Below are 21724 nucleotides of genomic sequence, written 5' to 3'. Positions count from 1 at the left end.
CATAATTTGATAAATGATGTAATGATGGAAAAGGATTTATATTGCCATGGTGAATATGTTTTTGATGAAATGATTGTTAATTTGATATCGTAAATATGATCTGTTTCCTTGTACCTTCCGGTGTGTATTTAAGTGAGGTAACTCGGAGAACCTGATGAGACGGGGAGCGGAACAGTTTTTCCGACCGCAAATTGCAGACAGAGATTGGTGTTGCAAATTGGACTGCAAACAAAGTTAGTTTAGTTAGGAAAGCATATCGCCGAAAACTGTATAATATTTTGAGACTATTTAAGTCAATACTTTTGTTGTTAATAAATTGTATATTTTTTGACTGAAAACCTTCGGCTGCTTATTGTTTTGGATTGCGTCAACCCCGCTCTATAGTGGCAAGAGTGCCATTACATACAGGTCTCAATCATACTTTAAGTATAATAGGAAAGCATCCAACCGGAAAGTGTGTACACTGCAGCCAGCCAGAAACTGTTGAGCATGTTTTACTGCTTTGCAGGAAATATAGTACTCAGAGAAATGTGCTTTTCCAGACACTGAAGAAAGCAACATTCCATGACTTGTCGCTATCAGGGCTGTTAGGGAAAACATCAGGCAATATATATTGTGAGATTATTACGTTTCTAAGAGAAATTGATACTTTTAAAATAATCTAGTGTTTTGGTTCTTTGTTTTGTTTCTTGTTTTCTGCATAGTCTCTTGTCCACACTCCAGTCCAGTTGGTGGCGGTAATGCACCTACAAGTTGGTTTGCCAACCGCCAATAAACACGAAAGAAGAAGAAGAAGAAAACGAGAGAAGAAGAAGATGCACCTTTAAAGTTCTTTGCAATCCTCAAAAACCGAGAGGAGAAGAAGGAGAAAAGAAGAGGTGAGTGGATTAAACACCTGCAGAGGTTTCATTAAGTGTATTTACACCTCTTAGCTTACAGTTAATCACGAATCAGAAGTTATCTTATTTAACACAACAGCTATAATCTTGGAAGAAAGAAACTCACAAAAAAACTTTAAAATGTGCGACAAAAATAGTCTCAATCTATCTTTAAATAAAGGCTAACAGCTACAGTCTAACAGCTACAGTCTAACAGCTACAGACTAAAAGCTAAAGTCTGAAAGCTAACGGCTATCGGCTAACAGCTACAATAATTCCAGTTCGGCTCTGGGGAGTAACAGTTGATTTGTAATGCTCAGCTGACTTTATGTTAGTTATTTATTACACCAGTTATCTTTAAGACGGTTAGAGTTGTTGTGTTGGTCCTCTTTGCCATAGATATGGTTTTAAAGGTATGCTAACTAGCTTATTAGCATCGCCATTCACCACGACGTAGCATTTTTCCCATTGAAATGAATGGGGTTCTTCAGTTAGCTGCTAACGCTAAGCTAAGCGACGGTTTAGCTCATTAGATAAATAGATATACTTTATTTAAATAATGATTTATCTTAAACTGGGAAATGATTGTGTCCCAGCAGAAGTGTTTTCAGGCATTACACGAGTTAAACATATTTAAAAGATGCAATAAGATAATAAAAATGAAGCATTAGCAGCAAGTATACACACAGGACACATATCACTAGTATCTAAAGAATACACAATATACAGAAAATACTGTATACATGGAGTACATTAAACGGTCTCACTAGCTAATGTTTGCTTTGTGTTAACTTAGTGATAGTTTAACACGGATAGCGTTATAACCGTGGTTCAAACAACCATTAATGTCACTTTCTATGTGAATAAAGTCATTTTAATTAAATAAAAGTGAACTAACTGTGAGCTTTAAGTTAGAATGTAAGTTGCTACACAGATTATGATGAATTGTATCTAAATATTTGTATTATATTAATAATGAAGCAGCTCTGTGGTCTTCATCAGGACAGCTGATGAGCAGCATGGAGGAGAAGAAGGAGGCCCCTGGAGCTCAGGTCAGTGTGCACTTCATCACAAGATATTCCTAATTCCAGCGTTTCCGCCAGGCGGGCGTCTTGCCTTCATTTGACGCCCTTATTCAGCTCGGAGCGCCATCTGCTAGGGTTGTGACGCAGGGCTCGAAATTAAGGACTGCCCGATGGCCCGGGGCCGTCTAGTATCTAGCTCGGGCAAGGAAGCCTCACCTGCTGGGTGCCCGATCGGGCAATCTATCATGCCAGTATCATGCCGCTCGCGGATCCAGTAATGAGGGACCCGACAGTGAGACTAAACATATCTATAACTAGTTACGGTAGTTTGAGAGGTCATTAAAATAGCTACGTGTGATATTCTAACCTGAAGTGTGTGTTTTGTCCGCTCACCGCTGCAGCTGATCTCTCTCTCCCGTCAGATCAGACTTCACTCGCGTTTATGTACCATATCGATCAGATGCAGCTAGTTCTAGCTAATGATAGACTACCTGCTTATTAAAAGACACCTGAACAATAAGTGTCGCTATGCAACCGGGTGAGGCCACAAAGTATAGCGCAGCATTATGCATGTGTTTACATGCCCACCGGAACCCCGAGGCATTACCAACAGATCAACGCACAATCAACCCATCCAGACATCTCTTTCTCCACATTACGTGTTAGACATTAGAGTTGACTATTCTTGTCTGTCACATCCTCTTCTTGTCTGTCACATCCTCTTCTTGTCTGTCACATCCTCTTCTTGTCTGTCACATACTCTTCTTGTCTGTCACATACTCTTCTTGTCTGTCACATACTCTTCTTGTCTGTCACATCCTCTTCTTGTCTGTCACATCCTCTTCTTGTCTGTCACATACTCTTCTTGTCTGTCACATCCTCTTCTTGTCTGTCACATACTCTTCTTGTCTGTCACATACTCTTCTTGTCTGTCACATACTCTTCTTGTCTGTCACATACTCTTCTTGTCTGTCACATACTCTTCTTGTCTGTCACATACTCTTCTTGTCTGTCACATCCTCTTCTTGTCTGTCACATACTCTTCTTGTCTGTCACATCCTCTTCTTGTCTGTCACATCCTCTTCTTGTCTGTCACATACTCTTCTTGTCTGTCACATAACAGCTAAACATGGAGCCTGCAGGCAGGCTCCATGGAGCTGTCAGCTCCGGACTGCGCACAATGCGTACATGAAGCGCTTCGTCATGAACGCAAGAAATCTACCCTCATTGGCTTAGAATCTGATTAGAAAAAAATTACTTCCCACACAGCGATCCGTGCACAGAGAGTGGGTTGTTTGCAGGTGCAGAGGTTTTAACCGGAAAACTTATATGTGAGGATCAAAAGTACATCTGTACAACTTTTTTCTGTATTTGGATTTTATTTACATGAACATGAAACGGAACACATTTGTGTGCTTTGAAAAACACAAGTGTGGATCCTTCTGTGTGCACGTGTGTGTTATGAGGCTGCTCTGAGCCCATGCCTCTCGACTGCTGCTCGGGTCTGCTCGGTCGGCTTCCGGGTGAGGAGGCATTCCTTCAACCAACTTACAGTTGATAACATTACATTTTTAACAGGGGCCATAATAGTGTACATAATGTTTGTTTGGGCAGTTACAACTGAGTGTAATGTTGTCTACTTGTCTCCATCTGGAAGGCATCTGCCTTCATCACATGGAAAGTGTCTTGACCAACAACTCAAGTGTTTCTATAGCTATGCAGGCATGAAGCGAGCAAACACAAGAAAGAACAAACAAGGGAAATGAAGAACACAATTGAAATCTTATAATATCGTGGTGTTCATCTTATAATTCAGTCTAGAGAACCAGACGGCATCGAGTCCTGCACACATCTACATGTTCTAGGGGAGGCCCGAACCCTTCGTGCGTCTATTGGGCTCAGGGCCATCTAAGCTAATCCCTAAAGTCATGCACTGTAACGGTATACGTACCCGTACCGAAATTATTGGGTGCGGGACACGTGTGTACTAGAGATGTGCATCTCCATCACTGAGGCCGATGCGATGCGCATCTCGATACGTTGCCACGATACGATACATTAACGATACATTTGAAACACCAGGCGATGCGATACAGTTCGATACGATTTGATTCAACATTATGCGATACGATGCGATTCAACACGGTGCAAAATAATGATACAATTCAAGATGGTACGAAAGAGGATTTTGTTTTATTCCTTATTGACCAGCATTAACAATGTGCAAAGAACAATGAGCATATAGCAATGGCCATGCAACTGCCAGACTGATGCACATACCTCTCATTCAGTAGCTCACTCACCAGTGAGCAGAGAGCAGCGGTTTCTATTATGAACGTATGAAGAATACAAATAACCTTTCTTTCTAGGTCTTAATAACATTTCAACTATTATTGGCAGTCACAGGCTGCTGTAAGACGTCACACCTCACTGAGCTTAACTCGTATGTCTGGCTTGCAGGTTTTTCTTAAGGAATATAAGTTGATCAACATGATCAGGATGAAGCAAGCTGCGCTTTGCTGTCACGATGTCACCGGCTGTGCTAAACACTCGTTCAGAGGGTACACTTGTTGCAGGGATGGACAGGGAGCTCTTTGCCAATGTTGAGAGCAGTGGAAGATCCACTTGTGTTTTCCACCACTGCAACACATCACCACTCAAACCTAAAGCATCCCTCTCTCTGTACTTCAAGATGTCCTCCTTAGCTCTCTCCTTTACTGGTGATCTTGCAGGGAGGAAATCACCAAACATCTGGTCCAAGGCTGTCTTCTTCATTTAATTTAATTTAATTTCAAACCTTTATTTATCCAGATTGGTCCCATTGAGATCATAGATCTCTTTTTCAAGGGAGACCTGCAGCATATAGGTTCCACATGAAACATAAAACAATAAAGGACATTATACATTATATTTACAGGATACATAGTTATAGACATTTACAAGTGCCCATTGTATCAGCAAGCATTTCATTTAGCCCTAGCTTTAAAAACATGCAGAGGAACGAGATTGCTCAGTTTCAATTCTTGCTGAAGATTGTTCCAAGCAAGTGGAGCTGCGCACATAAAAGCTGTCTTACCTGAGACAGTCCTTGCTCTTGGCACATCTAACAAGACTACATCATGTGACCTCAGACAATAGCTGCTTGCAACTCTCTGTGTTATCAGCGAGCAGATAGAATACGGGAGTTTACCCAACAAAGCTTTATAGATAAACGTGTACCAGTGACTGAGCCTCCGTACAGAGAGTGATGGTAAACCTGCCTTGGTATACAGTGTACAGTGATGCGTAAGCGCTTTGTGACAAATCTCAGAGCACTGTGATACGCAGCATCCAATTTGCTCAGGTAATTGCCAGGTGCATTCATATACAACAAATCACCATAGTCCAGCACAGGTAAAAAGGTCACAGAGCCTTTTCCTGGCCTCAAGCGAGAAACAGGACTTGTTTCTGAAAAAGAACCCTAGCCTAACCCTCAGTTTTTTAAGCAGGTTATTGACATGAAGTTTAAAAGAGAGACAATCATCAAGCCAGATACCAAGGTATTTGTAACAGGCAACAACTTCAAGTTTTGTTCCTTGCGTAGTTACAATATCTAAAACAGGCTCTGGTGTCTTTTTTGCTTTTGAAAAGAGCATTACCTTGGTTTTATCCACATTTAAAAGAAGCTTTAATTCAGAGAGCTGAGTCTGAATAGTGTTAAAAACAGCCTGTAATTTAACAACAGCCTCCTGAATGGAGGGACCGGCACAGTACATCACAGTATCATCCGCATAATGTAAAGTAGCTTCATCCACATTATCACCTACACTGTTAATATATATGGAGAATAAAAGTGGTCCTAAAACAGAACCTTGAGGTACACCATTAGAAATGTTTAACCACTCAGAAGACAGTCCATCAAAATGAACACATTGGGACCTTTCAGAGAGGTAGTTCACAAACCACCCCACTGCAAGGCTGGATATGCCTATACTGGCTAGCCTCTGCTTTAAAATGCGATGATCAACGGTGTCAAACGCTTTGGAAAGGTCAATAAACAGAGCTGCACAACTCTGCTTATTATCTAAAATAGTAGTAATGTCATTCACCACTTTCATCGTGGCAGTGATGGTGCTGTGTTTCTTTCTGAATCCTGACTGATGTTTAGACAGGATGTCATTAGTACATAAAAACTCCTTTACCTGTTCACTCACTAAGCGTTAGAGCACCTTAGCCAGAACTGACAATTTAGAGATTGGCCTATAGTTATTTAAAATAGTTGCCTCCCCTCCTTTCAGTAAAGGCAAGACATAAGCTGACTTCCATACTTTTGGAATTGTGTTCGTGCTGAGGGAGAGGTTAAAAAGAGAAGTAAGAGGTGGAGCAATAAAATCTGCAGCTATCTTTAAAAAGAAAGGTTCTACGTTGTCCGGGCCAGCCGGTTTCCTAGGATCTAGCTTGGATAATGCTTCATGAACAATACCAACAGTTAAAGGAGTAAAACTGAAAGGGTTTTCCAGACCACATTGTTCAGAGTCAAGGATTGGAGTGTTCACAGGAGCCACACAGCCAAACAGAGAGCCACAAGACACAAAATGCTTATTAAAACAATTTAGCATAGTAGCCCTGTCTGATATTGTGCCAGATGCTGTGGTGAGGTACAGAGGTAGCTCATTTGGGATATCACCAGTGGAAATCGATTTTATGGCTTTCCAAAATTTCCTAGGATTATTCAGGTTTTCTGTGGTAACCGACAAATAGTACTTTGATTTAGCACTTTTTACTTGGGATGTGAAGCTATTTCTTAGCTGCCTAAAACGTAGCCATTCTACCTCTGAGCCTGATTTCCTAGCCTTAGCCCAAGCATTATTTCTCTCATGAAGGAGACTGGACAGCTCAGCAGAAAACCAGGGATTGTTTCATCCCTTCACTCTAAATGTACGCAGAGGTGCATGTCTATCTATAATTTTCATAAAACCAAGATAAAAATAAGACCATGCAGTTTCTACATCAGCACACAAATTGATTCTACCCCAATCAAAATCAAACGGATCATGTAAAAAACCCTGCTCCACAAACTGTTTTTTGTCTCTCTTTGTGATGACACGTGGTTTAACCTTTTGGACCTCAGTGTCCCTAATTGTGGCCACAACACAGTGGTCACTCACATCATTAGCAAATACTCCCACAGATGAGTATTTATGTGGAACATTTGTTAAAATTAGATCAATTAAGGAGGATTTATTTGGGGACTTAATATTTGGGCGAGTAGGACTGTCTATAATCTGGGTAAAATTCAATGAGGTACACAGGTTTTTAAAATCCTCTGACACAGAAGTTAACCAGTCCCAATTAAAATCACCAAGCAGCACTATTTCCTTGTAGGAAAGTTGTGATAATAGTTTTGCCAAAGACGATAAAGAGTCCTTGACAGCCGAAGGGGCCCTGCAGCAGCCCACCACCATGAGCTGTTGACCCTTTGTTACCTCAATATTCACGGCTAAAAATTCTAGCTGTTTACTAACAGATTTGGAAACCATATTAGTTACACAACTTATTTTTCACATAAATGGCAACGCCACCACCTTTTTTAGGCCGGTCAGTACGATATTTATGTAAATGTCAGAGGCCAAAATGGATTTATCTAGCCACGTTTCTGATAAGACAATGGCATCAGTAGAACTCGCCCAAATACGGACAAAATCTAATTTAGGTAACAGACTGCGCACATTTAAATGAATTAAACCTAGCCCAGATCTAGATATAAAATCAGCAGGAGTAGCTATTTGACTAATACTGCTCGGTGGACCTGGATTTGGCTGTACATTTCCTGATAGTAACAACAATAAAAATACCAAGCACCTTTTCCTCTTAATCAACACACATACATTGTCAGCTGTTCTAGAGTCACCAGCAAACTTCGCGAAAGTGAGATTAGAGTTTAAAAAACAATTCTGAAGGACCATCGTGGCAGGCATGTGAGAAAGACAAACATTTTCCTAAATGAATGTCCGCGACAGCAGCACAGCAGAGCAGAGCAGGTGGAACCAGGCCTCAGCTACAGCAGCACAGCAGAGTAGAGAAGGTAATCCCACCGCGTTACGCCGGCTATTTAATCCACTTTACATCTCCGCCGGTAGCACAGGCGCGGAGAGGAGCGGCGAGAGGAGCGGCAAGAGGAGCGGCAAGAGGAGCAGGCAAGAGGAGCGGCGATACGTGGTGTGAGGAGCGGCAAGAGGAGCGGCAAGAGGAGCGGCAAGAGGAGCGGCGATACGCGGTGTGAGGAGCGGCGAGAAGGGCGGCGAGAGGAGAGCCGGGACCACACTTCCGACTCTTTATCTCTGCAAGAGTTGCTCCCTCTCGTGCTAAATCCACTCGGCGGGCAAAAGTAGGATCCCAGAAGTGATTCGCCCAGTGTGGAGTGGCTCCTGAAACCCTTCCCGACGTGCCTTTAGTGGAACTCGGGTCCGCTGTGGTGGATGAGGTTGAACTTGGCCCTCATTCGGAACTCAGCAAAGGTGGATCACGTCTCAGCGCTGACGGCGTGTAACCTGTTCCTCAGGCGAGCAGCAGCAGCTGTGAGTAGCGAGCAGCTGAAAGAGTCACTGGCGCCCCCCTCAGAGGACAGCAGGGGTTAACTTCATGGGAGGGACATCATCTAGGGAGTGGAAGAGAAGAGAGGATATTTAGAGTTTTAGATTACAAAAATGATGACATATAATACTAAACAATACATAGTATACACCCATTTTCAAATCAATACACTTTTATAACCTTTGGCACAGTTCCTATCAAAACAAACCTGTCTCTTCTTCCTCGCTGTGGGGGCTCCGGTCACCTTCTGTTTCAGCTGCCTGGTCCTCAATAAGTGTATCCCCATCCCCTGCCTGACAATAATCAGCACAGATGAGCCTATTAGATTTCCTTAAGCTAAACAAATAAGCGTCAGTTAAGTAAACCTCAGGTAAATAACAGTGAAAGTGAGACAGACACTAGCTACAATATATTGAGTAGTATATTCTTACCTGTCCATCCATCTTCACCGACCTCTGCTGTTATCTCATGTAAATAATGTCCTTAGTTTCATTGTCATCCAGGAAAGCCAGGTCTTTGAAGCGGGGATCCAGTGCTGAGGCGTAGTGGAGGAGGTCTTGGAGATATGTGTAGCGACCATCAAAGTCCCATCTGAAGCGTTCCTTCATCTGGGAAATGACCATATGACCGCTCTCATCTGGCTGGAACTGCCTCTGCAGTGTGGTCTGGATTGGGGAGATCATTGAGATGGTGGGGTTTTCCTCACTGAGGAGTGTAGTTGCTACTTTCAGGGGGGACATCAATGTGATGACCTCTGGCATTAATGTCATGCCATCCTCTGTCAGGCTGGCCATGGCTTCTCCCCTCCTTATCTTCTTTGACAGCAGGGTGTTCAACACAGCAGGCTGCTGTTCCCAAAAACGCTCCAACATGTCCAGGGAACGGCTCCACCTTGTGGAGACACCATGCACTAGCTGGTGGTGAGGCAGGTGTAACTGGATCCTGCATTTCACGGAGAGCTTCAGTTGCTTTTGGGCTTTTGTGGAAGTAAGTCACCAGCTTCCTCATTTTCACCACAAGCTGACACCCTGTCCACCTTCAGGGCTTTTTGGGAGGCCAGGTTGAGTGTGTGCGCGATGCATCGCACATGTGGCTCCATCTGTGCACCAACTCCAGCCAGCATCATGTTTCTGGCATTATCTGTGACCAACGCTGGATTCCTGTCTTCAGTTTTCCACTCGCTGCAAACTTCTTGCAGTAACATTGCTAGAGTATTTCCTCTGTGGGCCTCGTTGAACACTCTGGTCTGCAGAACATGGTTTTGCAATACCCACTCGTCATCAATACAGTGTGCTGTGACCGTGACATACGAGCCAGTGGCGCAAGACGTCCAGCCATCGACTGTAACGGCAACTCTTTGGGCCTTGCTCAGCGAGTCAACCAACTCTCTTCTCACTTTGTCATACAGAGCAGGGGTTTGTTTCTCGGTAAAGAACCCCCTGTTTGGGACATGGCACCTGGGCTCCAACATGTGGAGGAGGTGTAGGAAGCCCTCATTCTCCGTGACACTGTACGGCTGGATATCTCTACAGATAAAGAAGGCGATGGAGTCAGTTATTGCCTTGGAGCGGTAGAACTGTTGTGATATGCTGCTGCTCACCAGTCTTGCTGCCGCCAGGGAGAGCCGGGTTAGCTTCAGCTGAATCCGAGGAGGATAGGGAGAACAGCCGCAGACGTAATATTCACCCCATGTCGCCTCTTTAGGTGCGTCGCTAAATTCGTTGTACTGCTCGTGTATTTTATAGCGGCACGGCATTGTTTGCACATTGTTTGTGATTTATCAAGTTGTCCGTCATTTTTGAAGAATCCGACGTGTTGCCAAACGTTTGATTTATATTTCGGTGCGCTGTGTATTTCTTTCTCCTCGACTTCCATGCTTGTTGATAACCGTGACGCGTGCACGCGGCACTCGGGCACAATAGTGGCGGATCAAAGATCGTCTCTGCAGAGTGCTGACACGAGTGGATGAGTGGATAATATTATATTTTAACCGGTTTTTACCGATGCAAAGAGACGCGACAATCGATGCATTGCGAGTTCAACCCAAACTGTAGCCGATGTGCACTCTTTCAACCGGTGCACTCGCATCTTGAACGTTTGTCGGTGCACCGATGCGAATCGGTGAATCTTAACATCCCTAGTGTGTACCGAACGAATATAACGTTAAACGTAAAAAATTGAGAACGTGAAAAACTTGTTGGAAGTAAGCTCAGGTGCTGCGTGGCAGTGTTCGAGTAGCATGTTCCTGCAGCCCATGCTCCGGGCCGGGCCAAGTCATTTCATTGGACGAGAGGCATACTATGAGAGCTGGTCACAGGGATGCGTTCAAATGTAACCAGTAATTTGAGGAACTCTCGAAATGGCAAACGCAGATATAAGTTGAGCTCGAAAATGCTCCAGCATCATTGAAGTCTCCGCAGGGCTCAACGCTAACTTTTAAAAGTGGTTGCCAGGCTGGCAGCCAGGCATCAGCTTTTGGTTGCCAGAACTGAAAATACGGTTTTCATTTTAGACAGCTTATATTTTAAATAATGAAGATACTATCCAGTTATACATTACGCGGCTGGCAATACATCGAGCTTTCACTCATTTAGAAAAGGCATCACCGAACGTGAATATCACCGGTACCAAAAGAAAACCGACTGAAGTGCAAACCCAACTCCCGCTAGCATGTAGCCTCCACCGCTCGCAGAGAGTTCAGACCGAGCCAGAGCTATTACCAACACCAAGCATCCTCGTGTTGCCATGGTAGCAAAGCGCTACCTGGCTGTGCTGCCTCTGTCCCTAGAGAGGGTGTTCTCCACAGCAGGAGACATGCTAGTGCCAGCAGATCTGCCCTTTCTGCAGCCATGTGGACGAGTTCATCTTTCTTTAGACGACATGAAACACAACGACAAGCAAGTCCTGATGCCAAGCTGCTGCTCAGGAACAGTGCAGTTCAGATGCAGGTTATTTCAGTTCATCCACATGCTGCACCTCAATGTTCATTTCATTAGATTCTGTATTTATTTGAGTGAATATTCAGTTTAATAATAATTTAAAAAACTATATATTTTATCTTTTGTGATAATTGTTTCTGCGGTACCGAAACGTACGGACTGAACCCTGACCTAAAACCCGAGGTACGTACGGAACCAAGATGTTTGTGAACCGCTACACCCCTACCGTATACAGACCAGTGTGCGGAAAAGAACACGTCCCACCGTCCGGGACGTGTTTACAATATCGGACAAGTAGATCTTTCAATCGACTTGTCCGGCAGACAAGTGATGTTTTTGGCCCCGATGTATTGACAAGTTATTGATACATTCAGTTACAAAAGGCAGAACTCATTCGCACATTGTACGTGTCCGCCATTGTTCGTTTAGAAATGTTAGTTTCGGTTCTGCTTGTGGATTCCTAAATGCATCTCGCCGCTTTCTGTGCAGTTAGACGGGCGGGCGGGAAGTGCAGCCCAGAGGGCCGGGGCGGGAAGCAACACTCGGTTCAGAGCAGGAGCAAATAACAATTGTCCGGTACCGGATTAATAAGAGTTGAGAGGACAGGAGGCCGAGCTCTCTCTCGCTCTCTCGCTCTCTCGCTCTCTCGCTCTCTCTCTCTCTAGCATTGAGAAATACTATGTATTCAACTTTTACAAACAGTGAGCAGCGGTGTGAATAAATGCGTGCAAGCATCTCTGAGAAAGCCGCTAGGCCTATAGGCTATAAATATAAAGTATCATTCCAACTCGTCTCTCTCGTTCAGATGAATATTATTATTATAATATATATTCTTGCTTTTGCCAAACGCCACGGTGTCAAATGTCCCATTAGAGTTGCCGTATGGAGTTGTCAAATATGGCGGACCATCTCGCACATGCGCACTGCAGATCGGGTAGTGACACACATTGAAGATGACGTCACGGCTCCGCCTACACTGCGTTACTATAGTTACTGCCCCAGTTCCTAAACTGTATTGGAAACGCATCATAAAGTGAGCCTGGCCTACCAAGGCCGTACGAAGGCCCTGCAGTGGAAATGCGCCATAAGTGGATGGTTTGATATGGGCCTGTAATTGGTTACTGAAGCATCTAGATTATTCTTTTTTAAGAGCGGTTTAATGCTACCGTGGACAGACTAACTAACCCCCCAGTGTCAGTATCCCCCCACTCAGAACACCAGACCAGCAGTCAGTGCCTCTGCATCAGGAACAGCAGATGTGTTGTCCCCGTGTCCACCTAACATCAAAACAGAACCTAACAGAAAGACTGTCGTCCAATTTACAATTCCAAATGATAAAAGCCAAGTCTCTCTTTATAGATTTCAAAGTGAACCTGGAGATTTGTTTTTCTCCACCTGCGTTCAGCTTTTCGACACTCTATTTTCTGCTCTCACGGTCATGGCCTTTCTCCATGGAGATCTTTTCTTCCCAGTCACTTCCTTTACCTTAGTTGGAGCAATGGCATCTTAAAGAACATTTAAATGATCTACGAGCTCATTTACTGAGATGTTAGCAGAGATTTCATGAAATGAAGCAGCAGATACTGTGAGAGGTCAGACATGAATACATAGGTCAAGGCAGACTGGTTCACAGACTCTCCTGTTTTGCCGATCCGGTGCTTGAACAAATAACTCTACACCCCTGGCCGAAATGTCCCTAAAATGAAGTCCGAGTTTGAAATATATCTCAAATAATGTATGTATTTCCCCACATAAACATAACAGTCTGCAATGAAACGGCTGTCTCCTGGGCGCTCCACTTCCTACTTCTCCTGCGAACGAGAGACTTTCTCTCTTTTTTCTTTCATTGCCCTCTAGGTGCTTCGTACAATACAATACAATACAATACAATACAATACACACAATGCAACATGCAAATATTCTATTTTAAAAGTAAAGTCAGTAAAGTCCTTTCGAGTCATCTGTCTCAAGCCTAAGTCTCAGGTCATGAATACCAAGTCAAAGTCAAGTCGAGTCTTTTATCAATGTTAGTCAAGCAAGTCTCAAGTAAAAAATAGGCAAGTCAAGTCATGTGACTCGAGTCCCCCACCTCTTGGTATATACTTTGGTTAGAATATTGCTGTATTACTGTATCAAATATAATAAAGACAAACAGTTGATAAGTAGTATTTATTAACTCAAGGTTTATATTAAGTGACTTTTTATTGTGTTAACTTGTGTATTTATGCTTTTTCGATTGACTTTCTCTCTTTCTCTGTCCGTCTGTTCTAGAAACCGAAAGGAAGAGAGAGACGTCACAGCTGTCAGCAATGTGACAAATCCTTTACAACATCTGGAACTTTAAAGAGCCACCTGCGTATTCACACAGGAGAAAACCTTACAGCTGTGAAGAGTGTGGGAAAACTTTCACGACATCAAGTGCTCTCAAAACACATCAACGTATTCACACTGGAGAAAAACCTTACAGCTGTGAAGAGTGTGGGAACTTTCACTACATCAAGTGATCTCAAAACACATCAACGTATTCATACTGGAGAAAAACCTTACTGGTGTGTAGAGTGTGGGAAAACTTTCACTACATCAGGTCATCTCAATGGCTCCATGGAGCTGTCAGCTCCGGACTGCGCACAATGCGTACATGAAGCGCTTCGTCATGAACGCAAGAAATCTACCCTCATTGGCTTAGAATCTGATTAAAACAATTACTTCCCACACAGCGATCCGTGCACAGAGAGCGGGTTGTTTGCAGGTGCAGAGGTTTTAACCGGAAAACTAATATGTGAGGATCAAAAACACATCTGTACAACTTTTTTCTGTATTTGGATTTTATTTACATGCATATGAAACGGAACACATTTGTGTGCTTTGAAAAACACAAGTGTGGATCCTTCTGAGTGCACGTGTGTGTTATGAGACTGCTCTGAGCCCATGCCTCTCGACTGCTGCTCGGGTCTGCTCGGTCGGCTTCCGGGTGAGGAGGCATTCCTTCAACCAACTGACAGTTGATAACATTACATTTTTAACAGGGGCCATAATAGTGTACATAATGTTTGTTTGGGCAGTTACAACTGAATGTAATGTTTTCTACTTGTTTCCATCTGGAAGGCATCTGCCTTCATCACATGGAAAGTGTCTTGACCAACAACTCAAGTGTTTCTATAGCTATGCAGGCATGAAGCGAGCAAACACAAGAAAGAACAAACAAGGGAAATGAAGAACACAATTGAAATTATAATATGTGGTGTTCATCTTATAATTCAGTCTAGAGAACCAGACGGCATCGAGTCCTGCACACATCTACATGTTCTAGGGGAGGCCCGAACCCTTCGTGCGTCTATTGGGCTCAGGGCCATCTAAGCTAATCCCTAAAGTCATGCACTGTAACGGTATACGTACCCGTACCGAAATATTGGGTGCGGGACACGTGTGTACTAGAGATGTGCATCTCCATCACTGAGGCCGATGCGATGCGCATCTCGATACGTTGCCACGATACGATACATTAACGATACATTTGAAACACCAGGCGATGCGATACAGTTCGATACGATTTGATTCAACATTATGCGATACGATGCGATTCAACACGGTGCAAAATAATGATACAATTCAAGATGGTACGAAAGAGGATTTTGTTTTATTCCTTATTGACCAGCATTAACAATGTGCAAAGAACAATGACCATATAGCAATGGCCATGCAACTGCCAGACTGATGCACATACCTCTCATTCAGTAGCTCACTCACCAGTGAGCAGAGAGCAGCGGTTTCTATTATGAACGTATGAAGAATACAAATAACCTTTCTTTCTAGGTCTTAATAACATTTCAACTATTATTGGCAGTCACAGGCTGCTGTAAGACGTCACACCTCGCTGAGCTTAACTCGTATGTCTGGCTTGCAGGTTTTTCTTAAGGAATATAAGTTGATCAACATGATCAGGATGAAGCAAGCTGCGCTTTGCTGTCACGATGTCACCGGCTGTGCTAAACACTCGTTCAGAGGGTACACTTGTTGCAGGGATGGACAGGGAGCTCTTTGCCAATGTTGAGAGCAGTGGAAGATCCACTTGTGTTTTCCACCACTGCAACACATCACCACTCAAACCTAAAGCATCCCTCTCTCTGTACTTCAAGATGTCCTCCTTAGCTCTCTCCTTTACTGGTGATCTTGCAGGGAGGAAATCACCAAACATCTGGTCCAAGGCTGTCTTCTTCATTTAATTTAATTTCATTTCAAACCTTTATTTATCCAGATTGGTCCCATTGAGATCATAGATCTCTTTTTCAAGGGAGACCTGCAGCATATAGGTTCCACATGAAACATAAAACAATAAAGGACATTATACATTATATTTACAGGATACATAGTTATAGACATTTACAAGTGCCCATTGTATCAGCAAGCATTTCATTTAGCCTAGCTTTAAAAACATGCAGAGGAATGAGATTGCTCAGTTTCAATTCTTGCTGAAGATTGTTCCAAGCAAGTGGAGCTGCGCACATAAAAGCTGTCTTACCGAAGACAGTCCTTGCTCTTGGCACATCTAACAAGACTACATCATGTGACCTCAGACAATAGCTGCTTGCAACTCTCTGTGTTATCAGCGAGCAGATAGAATACGGGAGTTTACCCAACAAAGCTTTATAGATAAACGTGTACCAGTGACTGAGCCTCCGTACAGAGAGTGATGGTAAACCTGCCTTGGTATACAGTGTACAGTGATGCGTAAGCGCTTTGTGACAAATCTCAGAGCACTGTGATACGCAGCATCCAATTTGCTCAGGTAATTGCCAGGTGCATTCATATACAACAAATCACCATAGTCCAGCACAGGTAAAAAGGTCACAGAGCCTTTTCCTGGCCTCAAGCGAGAAACAGGACTTGTTTCTGAAAAAGAACCCTAGCCTAACCCTCAGTTTTTTAAGCAGGTTATTGACATGAAGTTTAAAAGAGAGACAATCATCAAGCAGATACCAAGGTATTTGTAACAGGCAACAACTTCAAGTTTTGTTCCTTGCGTAGTTACAATATCTAAAACAGGCTCTGGTGTCTTTTTTGCTTTTGAAAAGAGCATTACCTTGGTTTTATCCACATTTAAAAGAAGCTTTAATTCAGAGAGCTGAGTCTGAATAGTGTTAAAAACAGCCTGTAATTTAACAACAGCCTCCTGAATGGAGGGACCTGCACAGTACATCACAGTATCATCCGCATAATGTAAAGTAGCTTCATCCACATTATCACCTACACTGTTAATATATATGGAGAATAAAAGTGGTCCTAAAACAGAACCTTGTGGTACACCATTAGAAATGTTTAACCACTCAGAAGACAGTCCATCAAAATGAACACATTGGACTTTCAGAGGTAGTTCACAAACCACCCCAATCTCAAGGCTGGATATGCCTTCTACTGGCTAGCTCTGCTTTAAAATGCGATGATCAACGGGTGTCAAACGCTTTGGAAAGGTCAATAAAAGAGCTGCACCAACTCTGCTTATTATCTAAAATAGTAGTAATGTCATTCACCACTTTCATCGTGGCAGTGATGGTGCTGTGTTTCTTTCTGAATCCTGACTGATGTTTAGACAGGATGTCATTAGTACATAAAAACTCCTTTACCTGTTCACTCACTAAGCGTTAGAGCACCTTAGCCAGAAACTGACACTTTAGAGATTGGCCTCTATAGTTATTTAAAATAGTTGCCTCCCCTCCTTTCAGTAAAGGCAAGACATAAGCTGACTTCCATACTTTTGGAATTGTGTTCGTGCTGAGGGAGAGGTTAAAAGAGAAGTAGAGGTGGAGCAAATAAAATCTGCAGCTATCTTTAAAAAGAAAGGTTCTACGTTGTCCGGGCCAGCCGGTTTCCTAGGATCTAGCTTGGATAATGCTTCATGAACAATACCAACAGTTAAAGGAGTAAAACTGAAAGGGTTTTCCAGACCACATTGTTCAGAGTCAAGGATTGGAGTGTTCACAGGAGCACCACAGCCAAACAGAGAGCCACAAGACACAAAATGCTTATTAACAACAATTTAGCATAGTAGCCCTGTCTGATATTGTGCCAGATGCTGTGGTGAGGTACAGAGGTAGCTCATTTGGGATATCACCAGTGGAAATCGATTTTATGGCTTCTCAAAATTTCCTAGGATTATTCAGGTTTTCTGTGGTAACCGACAAATAGTACTTGATTTAGCACTTTTTACTTGGGATGTGAAGCTATTTCTTAGCTGCCTAAAACGTAGCCATTCTACCTCTGAGCCTGATTTCCTAGCCTTAGCCCAAGCATTATTTCTCTCATGAAGGAGACTGGACAGCTCAGCAGAAACCAGGGATTGTTTCATCCCTTCACTCTAAATGTACGCAGAGGTGCATGTCTATCTATAATTTCATAAAACCAAGATAAAAATAAGACCATGCAGTTTCTACATCAGCACACAAATTGATTCTACCCCAATCAAAATCAAACGGATCATGTAAAAAACCCTGCTCCACAAACTGTTTTTTGTCTCTCTTTGTGATGACACGTGTTTAACCTTTTGGACCTCAGTGTCCCTAATTGTGGCCACAACACAGTGGTCACTCACATCATTAGCAAATACTCCCACAGATGAGTATTTATGTGGAACATTTGTTAAAATTAGATCAATTAAGGAGGATTTATTTGGGGACTTAATATTTGGGCGAGTAGGACTGTCTATAATCTGGGTAAAATTCAATGAGGTACACAGGTTTTTAAAATCCTCTGACACAGAAGTTAACCAGTCCCAATTAAAATCACCAAGCAGCACTATTTCCTTGTAGGAAAGTTGTGATAATAGTTTTGCCAAAGACGATAAAGAGTCCTTGACAGCCGAAGGGGCCCTGCAGCAGCCCACCACCATGAGCTGTTGACCCTTTGTTACCTCAATATTCACGGCTAAAAATTCTAGCTGTTTACTAACAGATTTGGAAACCATATTAGTTACACAACTTATTTTTCACATAAATGGCAACGCCACCACCTTTTTTAGGCCGGTCAGTACGATATTTATGTAAATGTCAGAGGCCAAAATGGATTTATCTAGCCACGTTTCTGATAAGACAATGGCATCAGTAGAACTCGCCCAAATACGGACAAAATCTAATTTAGGTAACAGACTGCGCACATTTAAATGAATTAAACCTAGCCCAGATCTAGATATAAAATCAGCAGGAGTAGCTATTTGACTAATACTGCTCGGTGGACCTGGATTTGGCTGTACATTCCTGATAGTAACAACAATAAAATACCAAGCACCTTTTCCTCTTAATCAACACACATACATTGTCAGCTGTTCTAGAGTCACCAGCAAACTTCGCGAAAGTGAGATTAGAGTTTAAAAAACAATTCTGAAGGACCATCGTGGCAGGCATGTGAGAAAGACAAACATTTTCCTAAATGAATGTCCGCGACAGCAGCACAGCAGAGCAGAGCAGGTGGAACCAGGCCTCAGCTACAGCAGCACAGCAGAGTAGAGAAGGTAATCCCACCGCGTTACGCCGGCTATTTAATCCACTTTACATCTCCGCCGGTAGCACAGGCGCGGAGAGGAGCGGCGAGAGGAGCGGCAAGAGGAGCGGCAAGAGGAGCAGCAAGAGGAGCGGCGATACGTGGTGTGAGGAGCGGCAAGAGGAGCGGCAAGAGGAGCGGCAAGAGGAGCGGCGATACGCGGTGTGAGGAGCGGCGAGAAGGGCGGCGAGAGGAGAGCCGGGACCACACTTCCGACTCTTTATCTCTGCAAGAGTTGCTCCCTCTCGTGCTAAATCCACTCGGCGGGCAAAAGTAGGATCCCAGAAGTGATTCGCCCAGTGTGGAGTGGCTCCTGAAACCCTTCCCGACGTGCCTTTAGTGGAACTCGGGTCCGCTGTGGTGGATGAGGTTGAACTTGGCCCTCATTCGGAACTCAGCAAAGGTGGATCACGTCTCAGCGCTGACGGCGTGTAACCTGTTCCTCAGGCGAGCAGCAGCAGCTGTGAGTAGCGAGCAGCTGAAAGAGTCACTGGCGCCCCCTCAGAGGACAGCAGGGGTTAACTTCATGGGAGGGACATCATCTAGGGAGTGGAAGAGAAGAGAGGATATTTAGAGTTTTAGATTACAAAAATGATGACATATAATACTAAACAATACATAGTATACACCCATTTTCAAATCAATACACTTTTATAACCTTTGGCACAGTTCCTATCAAAACAAACCTGTCTCTTCTTCCTCGCTGTGGGGGCTCCGGTCACCTTCTGTTTCAGCTGCCTGGTCCTCAATAAGTGTATCCCCATCCCCTGCCTGACAATAATCAGCACAGATGAGCCATTAGATTTCCTTAAGCTAAACAAATAAGCGTCAGTTAAGTAAACCTCAGGTAAATAACAGTGAAAGTGAGACAGACACCAGCTACAATATATTGAGTAGTATATTCTTACCTGTCCATCCATCTTCACCACCTCTGCTGTTATCCTCATGAAAATAATGTCCTTAGTTTCATTGTCATCCAGGAAAGCCAGGTCTTTGAAGCGGGGATCCAGTGCTGAGGCGTAGTGGAGGAGGTCTTGGAGATATGTGTAGCGACCATCAAAGTCCCATCTGAAGCGTTCCTTCATCTGGGAAATGACCATATGACCGCTCTCATCTGGCTGGAACTGCCTCTGCAGTGTGGTCTGGATTGGGGAGATCATTGAGATGGTGGGGTTTTCCTCACTGAGGAGTGTAGTTGCTACTTTCAGGGGGGACATCAATGTGATGACCTCTGGCATTAATGTCATGCCATCCTCTGTCAGGCTGGCCATGGCTTCTCCCCTCCTTATCTTCTTTGACAGCAGGGTGTTCAACACAGCAGGCTGCTGTTCCCAAAAACGCTCCAACATGTCCAGGGAACGGCTCCACCTTGTGGAGACACCATGCACTAGCTGGTGGTGAGGCAGGTGTAACTGGATCTGCATTTCACGGAGAGCTTCAGTTGCTTTTGGGCTTTTGTGGAAGTAAGTCACCAGCTTCCTCATTTTCACCACAAGCTGACACCCTGTCCACCTTCAGGGCTTTTTGGGAGGCCAGGTTGAGTGTGTGCGCGATGCATCGCACATGTGGCTCCATCTGTGCACCAACTCCAGCCAGCATCATGTTTCTGGCATTATCTGTGACCAACGCTGGATTCCTGTCTTCAGTTTTCCACTCGCTGCAAACTTCTTGCAGTAACATTGCTAGAGTATTTCCTCTGTGGGCCTCGTTGAACACTCTGGTCTGCAGAACATGGTTTTGCAATACCCACTCGTCATCAATACAGTGTGCTGTGACCGTGACATACGAGCCAGTGGCGCAAGACGTCCAGCCATCGACTGTAACGGCAACTCTTTGGGCCTTGCTCAGCGAGTCAACCAACTCTCTTCTCACTTTGTCATACAGAGCAGGGGTTTGTTTCTCGGTAAAGAACCTCCTGTTTGGGACATGGCACCTGGGTTCCAACATGTGGAGGAGGTGTAGGAAGCCCTCATTCTCCGTGACACTGTACGGCTGGATATCTCTACAGATAAAGAAGGCGATGGCGTCAGTTATGCCTTGGAGCGGTAGAACTGTTGTGATATGCTGCTGCTCACCAGTCTTGCTGCCGCCAGGGAGAGCCGGGTTAGCTTCAGCTGAATCCGAGGAGGATAGGGAGACAGCCGCAGACGTAATATTCACCCCATGTCGCCTCTTTAGGTGCGTCGCTAAATTCGTTGTACTGCTCGTGTATTTTATAGCGGCACGGCATTGTTTGCAAATTGCTTGTGATTTATCAAGTTGTCCGTCATTTTTGAAGAATCCGACGTGTTGCCAAACGTTTGATTTATATTTCGGTGCGCTGTGTATTTCTTTCTCCTCGACTTCCATGCTTGTTGATAACCGTGACGCGTGCACGCGGCACTCGGGCACAATAGTGGCGGATCAAAGATCGTCTCTGCAGAGTGCTGACACGAGTGGATGAGTGGATAATATTATATTTTAACCGGTTTTTACCGATGCAAAGAGACGCGACAATCGATGCATTGCGAGTTCAACCCAAACTGTAGCCGATGTGCACTCTTTCAACCGGTGCACTCGCATCTTGAACGTTTGTCGGTGCACCGATGCGAATCGGTGAATCTTAACATCCCTAGTGTGTACCGAACGAATATAACGTTAAACGTAAAAATTGAGAACGTGAAAAACTTGTTGGAAGTAAGCTCAGGTGCTGCGTGGCAGTGTTCGAGTAGCATGTTCCTGCAGCCCATGCTCCGGGCCGGGCCAAGTCATTTCATTGGACGAGAGGCATACTATGAGA

General features: G+C 43.9%; 1 protein-coding gene across 1 annotated transcript in view; it reads right to left on the bottom strand.

Moving 5' to 3' along the window:
* LOC117441960 (uncharacterized) overlaps positions 1-21724 on the bottom strand; it is a 605495-nt gene that overhangs the window by 210495 nt on the left and 373276 nt on the right.

This window comes from Pseudochaenichthys georgianus, unplaced genomic scaffold (assembly GCF_902827115.2).
Source record: "Pseudochaenichthys georgianus unplaced genomic scaffold, fPseGeo1.2 scaffold_223_arrow_ctg1, whole genome shotgun sequence".
NCBI classification, from domain to species: Eukaryota; Metazoa; Chordata; class Actinopteri; order Perciformes; family Channichthyidae; genus Pseudochaenichthys; species Pseudochaenichthys georgianus.
Note: the sequence above shows the minus strand (reverse complement) of the source record. Positions and strands in the feature narration are given on the sequence as shown.